General features: G+C 39.9%; 1 long non-coding RNA gene across 2 annotated transcripts; it reads right to left on the reverse strand.

The window, feature by feature from the left end:
* Window positions 1-1,055: 1,055 nt before the first annotated feature.
* LOC109204930 (uncharacterized) lies at window positions 1,056-4,671 on the reverse strand. 2 transcript variants are annotated; one of them, XR_003213685.1, is made up of 3 exons: window positions 3,773-4,671; window positions 3,609-3,631; window positions 1,056-3,186 (listed from the first exon to the last, which is right to left on the reverse strand). It is a non-coding gene; the product is annotated as an uncharacterized LOC109204930 (long non-coding RNA). The 2 variants fall into 2 exon arrangements; XR_002064435.2 differs by lacking the exon at window positions 3,609-3,631.
* Between the last annotated feature and the right edge of the window lie 6,798 nt (window positions 4,672-11,469).

Consider the following 11,469-nt stretch of genomic DNA (forward strand, 5'->3'; position numbering starts at 1 on the left):
AGCACTGCTTTGACAAAGGCCAGCCTCACAATGCTGCAAAGCAAACTTCATTACAAAAAAGCTCCTTATGCATGTGCCATGTGTAGATTCGCTGTCACTACTGTCCCTGCAGCCCGAAAGTGATGAGAGGGCCCCCTAAAGCCTGTCTGAGCTCTTAAAGCCTTCTGTGATCAGAAGGGGCCTCCCCAACTTATTTACAGATATGCGCTGTGCAGTCAGCCTCACATGCCGTGCCTAGAGCCATCCTCCATGTATGACAAATGGACTTCCATTTGAATGTGAAATACTTTCAATTATTCAACAAGAGTGTACTGCTTAACATTTAATCCTAAATGATATACTTGAGAAGCATTCGGGACAAAAGCCTTGCGGTAGATTGGTGACCAGTTCAGGGTGTATCCTACCTCTCGGCTTTGGATGGTTGGATAAGTTGAAGAAAATGAATGAATGCTTGGATGGATTCAGCATAAAAGACGATTTATTTCGATCTTCCCAGATCACAATGACAGTCATTAAAGTGCCTCGACTTTATACTGTAAGGTAAAGACCATATTGTATTTTGGAGAAAACCTCAGCAATCAAGCGACCCCTGTGAGCAAACACTTTGCAACAGTGGGAAAGTGCTTGCCTTTACAGGAAGAAGCCTACGGCAGAACCAGGCTCGTGTGGGTCAGCCATCTGCTGTGAACAGTAGGGGGGTGAGGGGAAAGAAAAAAAAAGGAAAAAGAAAAGAAAAGGTAGCAGGACAAAACATAGACAAAGGGAGCCAGTTAGCATAGTCATTACGAATGAAAAGAGAACTCAAAGAGCTCATCAGCTCTTTAACATCAGATAAAGAACTCGTCTTTTTCCTTTTTCAGCCTTTTGTGATTTCACTCTCTAGACCGACAGTTAGTCTACGACATTTCCTGTGGGACAAAAATAACCTTACATAAAAATATTATTATCTTGATGTAATTTTGGAAATAATGTGCTGTTAAATATTTTAACCTTTAACATTACCTGGTTTACTGTCAAAGGAAAAAACCTTAGAGAAGCAAGAAACACAAACTCAATTTATGGCATGTACATGGGCGAGGCTTACTGCGTGGCAAGACACAGGCAAGTCGCGCAGAGCCTCAGTCCGTTCTTTATTTTATAGCAGAGAATAGATTACACAGCATCTCTAGGTGGAGCATACGTAATAGAAAAACATCTCTAGATATGGTTATCGCATGAGTGGCCGTTATCCATAAGACAAGAGGAACTAGTATCTTTTGTCATATCAGCTTCAGGTTGGAACTGTCTCTGCCTGAGAGTGTGTTACTTTGTAACTTCCTCACGCATGCTTCTGTTCCTTAATCCGTAGGTTGCAGGCACATCATGTTCTCACAAGAAATTATACTTAAGCAAAATAAAAGTTATCAAAGTAAGTAAATGTAAAAATCTCTTAACATTTACCAATAAAGAATTAGGTTTAGGTTCATGGGTGGAGTTTGGTGTTTGATTAAAATCTGCTGCTTTTCTACTTTCACCGTGACCGGGGTTCTGTGGACACCTGGTCACTGAAGACATTTGTTGTCACTGCTGCAAAATGAATGTGAGAACAGTCCAACGAGAATTTCTGAGGGATTTTTATGATTTAAAAGGTCTTTGGTCCTCACAGATGTATTGATGAAAAAGTTGCTTATCTTTGCTGTTGAAGGGACGACAAATATTTCTAACAGTAGAAGTCCAATCACTTTCTTTTAACATTAGTAGTTTCAGAGGTCAAGTTTGTCCTCGGATAGTAAACTGTGTTTGACTTTCTGTCACCTGTGAAACAAAATACGCTGCACCAGCTTTTCCTTTAAACATTTCTTTTTTTTTTTACAAAGCTGAATGGCCAAGGTGTTCATCCATCACATCTGCATTTCATTACATAGCTGTGCTTTTATTTTGTTGTTCCTCTATATAAGATAAAGCTACATTCTGAGTTAATTACCCACACAGTGTGTGCATCCACACATGGGCTGTACTTAAATGCACCATGTGTTGGAAAGCTGTTGTCTTACTCCATGTGTTTTAGCTTTAAGTGTTTAACCATGCACTCCTCTTCCCTTGGCTCTTTTCCCCCTTTGCCTGCCTTTATGCTAAGACTTGTTTTAAAGAATAATCGTACTTTGAATTGCTGTTAGCAAGTGAGGTATTTTAGCTGAGTCTGACAGGTTTTGCTGAGTTAATTGATGATTTTTTAAACTGTAAATTATGGCAGCCAACAAGTAGATTTCAACACTGTGCTAGTCCAAGCTCTTGTCAACCATTACTTACATAAATACCTTTGGAAAACCTGTGCTTCTTCAAACTTGCATGCTTTTTTATCGTCTGATAAGAATACAGTAGCAGGCTTTCTGGCACTGTCTCTCTTCACAGCTCGGTAATCTAATCTATCTGCATGCCCTGTCTCTCTCTCTGCGTCTGTCAGCTGGTTTTAGGTGCACTGAGTTACCTGAGGAAGGTCATATTGTTTGTTCACACCCCCACAAGCATTCCTTTTATGCCAATGTTCAAGAACAAATTATACTACATAGGTCATGTGCGTACATAGCATAACCACATTGTGCCCACTTAAGTTTGTTTCACCATGAGTATTTAAATAAATGACCCACGTTGAGCTGAGATCAATCAATATCCCACAGAGGACAGTGCAGCTGTTTTTGCCACTGCAGCAGTGCTCCTCTACTGCAGTGGTTCTCAAACTGTGGTACGGGTATCACTAGTAGTACTTGGGCTCTCTCTGGTAGTACGCAGGAAATCTCCAATTTTTTTTTAAAGATTAAATAATATACTATTATGGAGGTATGCAAAGACGACACAAGAGTTCCCGAGGCTCTTCTGGGAACCGGAGTCAACCAGAAAACGTCTCCTCGAGGGTGAGTCCTCTATGAAGAGCAGCCTTTCCTTATCGCCGCTACAGAGCACTGGTGGGCTCGTTTTAAGATAAAACTTTATTAATCCCTCGAGTGGGTTCCTCTGGGAAATTCTGGGAAATTTCCTGGGCCTTAAAACTGCAAAGGCAGCACGGCACCGTCACACTGATGGTAAAAACACAGCCCTTTTCCCATAGTGCCGCTGTGCCGTGATCCCAGCCACCATCGATGAGTCGAAGGCCCCCGGGAGAATCGGTGGAGGTGTGGGAGATGTCATCGGTGAGTCGGGAACTGTCGCCTGGATGCCAGTACAGTTGTTATTACACTCAAAAAAATGAAATTGGGTGGTTGTTACATGCACAAGATCCAAACTTGTAATATGAACTAAATAATTCCATGTTTCTATGGTGAATGTAATTGAATCATGTAGCATCTACATGAAATTCAGCAACGTAATTTGTTCTTGTTGAGATGACATCATACAATCTAGTAAGAGTGGTTAGTTGCCTGGATCCAGCCACTCTTGACTTCAGTGACTTATTTTTTTGAGTGTATTATCACTCGTCACATCCTTTTTATGACAGTTAAAATAAATGACATTCATATGAGAAATAAAATTGTCTCGTGTAAACTGTATGTGGTGTTAAATAGGCTTATACTACTGTACTACTCATAAGGGTGGTACTTCAAGAGCCATATATTTTATGAGGTGGTACTCACTGTGAAAAGTTTGAGAACCACTGCTTTACTGCAACAAAGACAATGTAGCTTGTAGTCTTTTCATTCTTTAATCATTCTGAGAACTCATTAGAGGCAATTCTGATGTTTTCAAACAGGAAAAAAGAGAAATGAAGACACATTAAGACTATTTACACAATGCTTACCCTTACAGATGGCTGCACTGAAGGTCAGCCCCAGGGATCATACCTCACACGTATCAGAATAAGGCACAGAAAACAGCAGATCAAGTCGAGCTCACGTATCATTTTTCCTGTGCCAGACATCATGTGCAGGAAAAATCTGAAGGAACATTCTTCTCATACATAAACAGGACTATGTCTGTAAATGAATAAGTCGAGTTGATTCATTTACAGACACATAAGGTTATACAAAGTCATTTAGATCAACCAGTTAAAATGTCCTGACTGGAGGTTGATGTCATAGAATATTTCTGACCTTGTACAGCTTATTAAAATGTAACCGTTATAAGCAAATTTCTTTCTTATGTACATTTAAAAAAAATCAGAGCTTTAACAGGTCTGTTGTGTCTTATATTTTTAAAAAGAACAAGTATAAATAGATGATTTTCCTCTGCAGCACTCCATTTAGGGGACAGAGTCTCTCTAACCATTGGTCAGAATGTCACATTGGGGTTCAAATTAGAGAGCTAGATGAGATACGAGGTCCTAGAAGGGCAGCCAACCTGTAGACTAAAAACATAGGCAGAATCCAATCTTCCCACAGGACATCTGCAGGGAACATCCAGGTCTGGGCAGTACAAACCAGACTGAACAAGTGAGAGGTCTGATTTGCTGAGATCAACACTCCCTTCTTGTCACGCCTCCCTTTCCCAGCTTGTTTGCACGGTCTTGCTTTAGAAGTCATACGATACAGTATGGCACAGCGTTCAGAATTTTCTCTTTCACCAGCCCACTCTCTCGCCGTGTCTCGTTTTTGACCTCCTACTCTGTGCTTGTTCACTAGCTCTTTTGCGTAGATAATGACATGGGCTTGAAGAATAAACAACTGTGTGACTGATCTGTTTTTCTAATCCCGCTTTTTCCATCTTCTTTTCAGCAGGAAATGTCAAAAGGGTCTCATAAAGTAAGTTTCATTGCTGTGGGTAGGTGGCGCCTTACCCTTGATGCGTTTTATCTTTTTGAAACATGCAATGTCACTACATATTGCTGAGTCATTATTACACATATATCTGCTCTCTGCACTAGCGATGTGCAGCATACACACTCTGGAAACCCGAGACCGCCTCCGCTGACCATGTGGAGTATTTTAAGTGGAGTGTTTTTATATTGGTATAATGGTAAAAATACTTTTATAATCTGACATAATAAAGAATGGCAGATGCATTGCACTTCTAGAAGAAAATCTCACCACTACGCATTTATTTGGGCGGTTATTTAGCATCATTAGTGAACTTTAATTTTAAATGTCACTGATACACAAAAACTGCATGTAGAAAGGCACTAAATCTCACACATGCCTAAAAAACTTGCTAACCTTGTCCCAAATTTAAAGGATTGAGCTATACAGTTCCTCTACTTACCAAATGTAATTTCCTGATATTATATATAATACACTGTCTAGGAAACCAAAGGGGTCAAACTGGCTGCAATTTAGATTCATATTGCATGTCTGATTTACTTAATGCAGTTTAGTCATTTAAGTCTTTAAGTAACAATGACTGTTCACTAGTAGTAATACAGATTATCTGTTCAAATACTGAAATCAGTCTGAAAATCAGGATTAACTGTGTCAGAGGAAAATAGTTCTGCACATTATTGTAATAAGTGATTATCTAATCACAGTTTTGTCGAGGTTGTTGCCACATAGTTTACTCAGAAAACATGGGAACATAAAAGTAGACAACACAATGTTAAATGTATGCACATGCAGCTGTTGGACATGTATGTATGTGTGCTATATGAATGCTCTCTGTCTATATATAAGTGCATTAAGTAAGATGTGTATATTAATAGTCCTGTTTACATGGTGGCTTTAACTGCTCTGGACCAGAGCAGAGGTCACTCAGACCTAAGTAAGTTTACACTAGATATGAAAGGAAGCTGGGGGTGTGACCACCTTGTTTATTGTTCCCTTCTCAAGGGTTTGATTGCTGCCTTGTTTGGCTAGGTATGTGTCCTTCACACGGCCTTGAAAAACATACTGTTCAAACACTTCACAGACAAAAACACTGAAGGCAGTGCAAGCCCAGTAGATTTAATCAACGTAATTACCAACGCACGAACAAAGTAAAAAGAAGACCTTTGCTCGGAGACCTGCCTAACCCCAGGGCAATAGCAGCAGTGCTTCCACAGTGATAATGATGCCATCAACTCATGGGAAAATGCTAGTAGCAAGGAAGATGTTCAATACAGCCAGAAAGACTAAGGCTTCTAGGTGTGTTGATTACATTAGCCTGGAAATCTGTTTTGTTTTTTTTCTCTATTACTGGCTTGGATCTGGTAAACACAATAAAAGATGGACATAGCCACGGTGACATCTCTCATTGATTAGTGAAGTCTCGTTGTAACTCATGGCCTGAAACCTAATGTGACCAGAGAGAGGTTAATCTGACTGAGACAAAGAGACTAACACATTAGGTGAGTCACAAAGTAGGCCCATCCCAAATCATTATCTGTGGGATGGGCCTGCCTTATTATTCTTTCTAATGGGGGCCATTATATACAAAATGAGCACCATGTTCTAATCACTGACAACTGAAACTGCTGATTAAGGCATAATTTCATCAGGGAAGGGCTAAGGTTACAGGCCAAATGTTAATTTTCTAATAAAACTTCTATACAATTGGACTTTGGAACCACACGAGTCGCCCCCTGCTGGCTATAAAAGTTTCAAGGGACTTCAGCATTGGCGTCACTTTTTAGACCCAGAAGCTAGCACCGTCTTTTATACGCAGTCTATGGGTAAGCTATGGTAAAGGCTCGTCAGCTCATCTGCTCCTGAACGCTAATAAATTGAATATTTTCTTATCCTTGACTGTTTCTTTCATAACCCTTCAGTATATCCACAGAGATACATTTCTCATAAAGAGCAACGCTGTCTTAATCCTACAAAATTGAAAATGGGGGGCTGTAAATTCGCGACGGCAAATGTTGAGTCAGTTTAATATAAAGTCAGTATTCAGCACTATTAAAAAGATTGTGCTCTAAATTAAAACACAGCTAGAGGTCTCTTCATGCTTGTTTTCATTGGCAGTTCACTCTGTGGTGTGAGCACGTAAAATGTAAAAACATGAATGAAAAAGAAAATCTCTTAATCTCCACAATCCCAATCTCCAGATCCATCAGCATTCCTCCCCAACGCAATTCACCCACCCCTTCGTGCTTTTCCTTCCCCCTTGTCCCCCCTCAGTGTGTGCGAACCAACATGGCGGCCTAATCCCCTCACTGTAGCCGATAATGCCTCTTGGCCTGAGCTGTTAGCTGCAGTAGTAGACTGGATGAAAATCACTGCCATGAGGGTTAATAAAACTGCTCCTGCTCCCACTAACATGATTTCCTTGTCTTGCCTCACAAAATGTATTTTTGCAGAAAAGATAGACAAATTTGGCAAATGAGTAGGGTGCAGTAAAAAACAGGAAAACAGCAAGACTTTAGTAATCCACCATCACGCTTTGAGCTACATGCTAATGCCAGCTTGTAGTCGGTCCTAACACGCAGAGCCGGTCATGTTTACCATGTTTATTTTGTCTTTTTTGTTTCATAGGTAGAACATCAGTTATGTGGCACGCCCGGAGTTATTGTGAGCTTACAGGCCGTGACGTGCGGAGCCGTGTTTCACATCTGTCTCAGACTACACCCATTTGGATTTAGCTTGGGCTATTCGGATAGCTTTACTGTATTATTTGGCTAATATTGCAATCGTACAGAGGTTTGTGTACATGTGACATAACTATCTCCCGCGGCTTTTTTATGAACCAGACCTGAAAGAATCTTGCTCAAGGGCTTATATTCAGATGCCAGCAGACAGGAGGTTTGTGGGGCCCGGTGGAAGACCATTCAGAGGTCAGACAGAGGGGTCAGACGGTCTAAATCTCCCTCAGTGTTGGAGATGCCCCTGGGATAGGTGCTTGGGCACACCCCGTCCCGTGTGAACGATCACACGGCATGGATCCCTTGGGATATGCAAACACTTGGGACATGCAAACACATCAGAGTATATTGCCTTGGTTAGAAAACCATTCCTAACTATATCTGTCATTCTACAGACATTCATTTTTGTATGCATGCACTATTCCCCCCATTTTTTTAATCTTATACTGGGCTTTGGTGCAGCCCCGTCAGTTTATCGAGCTGTCTGACACAAACTGTTTCAGCTTCTCTCCCTCATAATCCATTTTTCCCTTTAAGCTGGCTTTCTTTTGACTGGCTGCACTTTACAAATAGCAGCTTTGAACAGAAGGTAACACGACCAAATTAAGGATATCTGCCCTCCCTGACATCATACAGATCGAAGAATAAAGAAAAGTCTTAGAAACCACGTGTTTAATAGAGTAATTTACTTTTTCTTTGCATCTGATTCGAAGATCATTATTCACAACTTGGCTCTTCACTGTTGTTGAGAGTTGTTTTTGTGTATCCCACGTCATGAAGCTGACAGATGAGGAAACTGTCAGGCCTCTCAAACCACATTCTGATACATCTGTCCTCTTGCTCAATTGTCCACCAATCTTCTTACTTGTGTTTCCATTCTTGTTAGATCAGTTTGCACTGTTGCAAACTGCATGACATCTTTAGCGCTTCTTTGTCAATTTCCTGTATGGATTAGCCTTTCTTCCGAAGAACGCAATTACGCTGACAAATTTCAGATAAAACGCCCTGTTTTCCAACTATTTTGAGACTACAGACACAACCAAGACGGCTGATGCACTGTTACTCAATTAGTCAAATCTAACAACACAGCAGTTTTCGACTGTGCAAACATAATTAGAAAATGTTACGCCCAATGAACAATCAGTCATTTAGTGTTATAAACTTACTTTAATACCAATAACAGTTTTTGAAAAGAAATAGAAAGAAAAACTTCTATAAGTCCTTCAAACTTAAAGTTTTTGGTACACAGCCTGAAAAAGATACTAACAACCACAAGAATTCATTTTGAGTTGGACGGTAATATCCATCACTACTGGAACTTTATTAGGTATACCCTTCTAGTACTCTAGCACTTCATCCCACATTGGACTGGTTCTTAGATAGCGCTTTTCTAGTTTACCTGATCACAAAAAGGGCTTTATACAATTGCCTCATTCACACCCATTCTATCTGACATTCACACACTTCATACCTCCTGAGCTACAGCCACACTACAGACAGTTCTGATTTTGCCTTCAGAACTGCAGTTATTCTTTGTTTCATCTTTATGTCGATTCAACAAGATGTTAGAATGAATCCTCAGAGATTTTGCTCCAATTGAAATGATTGCATCACAGATTTGTTGTACATCCATGTGAATCTCCTGCTTCACTACATCCCAAAGGTGCTCTATTAAATTAAAACCTCATTACTGTGGAGGGCATTTGAGTACAATGAACTCATTGTAATGTCCAAGAAGATGGGTACACTGTGTTCAAAGGGATGGGCATGGTCAGAAACAATACTCCGGGAGGGTGTGGTTTTTAAGCAATCTTCAACTGTTACTAAGGGGCCTAGAGTGTGCTGAGAAAATACCCCCCACACCATTACACCACCACCAGCAGCCTGAACCGTTGGTATAACCTCAGTTTCCTGTTAGCTGACAGGAGGGGCACCAGTGTGTTCTTCTGCTGCTGTAGCCCATCTGCTTCAAGCTTTAACATGTTGTGCATTTGCAGATGCTTTTTTCCGTACTTTGGTTTTAACAAGAGGTTATTTGACTGTTTTGACCCTTTCTTTTATCTCGTTCTATGGGCAAACTGCTGCCACGCACTGGATATTTTCTTTTCTTTTGGACTTTCATGGTTTGTCAACTCTGGTTGTGTGTCCCAGTAGATCACAGTAATGGGTTTCCTCCAAGCCATAATAATATGTTATTGCTCTGTGAACAGAGGGACACCATGTTCCCTTAGCATGAAAGTCCAAAAGACAAAAAACAAGCTTCTGTCAATAATCTGTCACGTTTCAGAATGAAGCCAAAATGCAAAAAAAAAACAAAATTATTTTTGGAAAGTGAAGAGAGAATGCTGATTGTATTTCTAGTTTTTCCTTTGTGACAAATATTGTGATCCCAACAAGATTTTTCTTTGATGCAGGAATGATTTGAAAGAATTTGCTTCAGTTGCACCTAGAAACACTGAGTTTACACCACTAACAGTATGCTCTATTTTCTTTTTTAGGAAGGTTTGGGTTGGGTCTCGTAACAACACAGCATCATGAAACTTACTCTGACCTTGCATTATTATAAAAGTTATAATGTGCACATAATGGAGAGCTGAAATTAGTTAGTTTATAGTAAATAAGAAGAAAATCAGCATACAGACTGACCTGAATAACTGCATTTTATTGTTGTTTTGTTCGCCTGTCACTGTCTAGCTCTGTTGCCTCACAGAAACAGGGTCCTGGGTTTGTATCCACCAGTTGGCCGGGACCTTTCTGTACGGAGTCTCTCCCCTGTTCTCTCTGTGGATTCTGTCAAGGCACTCCAGCCTGCTCCCTCCAATGTTAACTAGTGATTCAAAATTGGCCATAGAGAGTGAATATCTCTCTGTGGTAGCTCAGATGGTATTGTATAATGGATCAAAATTTTATGATACTTTTCTGTAGTTATAGTTCCATCAGTTTTCATGAGGTCCTCAAACCCACTGGCTGAAATCTGTACCCAAACTACTTGAGAGCCATTCTCCAGAGGCATTCACTGTTGTATCTATTGTACAATCACCCTTCCACCGAGACCATTTCTGATGAGGTTTCAGTAAACTAAAAGCCTAAATGCAGCTATTAGGTCCTGTGTCACGTCTTTGCTGGATTTCTTACTATTTCTTAAGGACATGAATTTCACATGCTGTTCATCTGCTGTATGAGCACTGCTTCTTTTGCACTTCACATTTGTCCAATTTCCTCTTTAAAAAAAACAACAACAAAAGACCACACTGCACAACACTCTACACCTTGCCAAGGTGTGCAGTGTGTTTTGATAAAACGCACACACACACACACACACACACACACACATAAAAAATGAAATTTCTGGCTCATTGGAAGCAAGATATAAAGATATGCATAGTACTCTATGCTATAATAATCCAGTACTATGCTAGTGCTGGATTATATTAATCAACTAATTCTAATAGTCCTTCACCTGCCGTAGAAACAAATAGTTTTTGGTAAGAAGAACCTTGAACGAGCTTTTACCTTTTTTGTTTCCAAAAGAACAAAGTGACTGACCCTTAGGTCACATGCAAATATAAGGGAGGAACCACAACTGTTTCACATTTACTGTCAACAGTGTGTTAGTATGAAACCTAACTACTTAATACATTTCACAGAAGAAGAGTGGAAATACTAAATCATTGGGTAACCAGTCTAAAAGTAGCATTAAAAAGGCACAAGGCAAAGACGGATCAGATTACTGGCAGTTTAACTTGGAACTAGATTCAAAACAATGATGCACCAATGCATTACAGACCAGGACAGGTGTTCTGCTTGTTTAATTATCAATGATTTATGATCCAAAATTGAGTTATATTGGTCATACTGGTCAGAGTATGCTTTATAATATGTTAATATGGTATAATTTATATTTAATTTACATTAAACATGACCTCCATGAGTGGAAGAAAGTTATTTTTAGACAGAGTAAAGAACACATACTCAGTTAGTTGTGTAAAATACTTTGGTAACTGTGGGAA

Source organism: Oreochromis niloticus, linkage group LG14, assembly GCF_001858045.2.
Source record: "Oreochromis niloticus isolate F11D_XX linkage group LG14, O_niloticus_UMD_NMBU, whole genome shotgun sequence".
NCBI classification, from domain to species: domain Eukaryota; kingdom Metazoa; phylum Chordata; class Actinopteri; order Cichliformes; family Cichlidae; genus Oreochromis; species Oreochromis niloticus.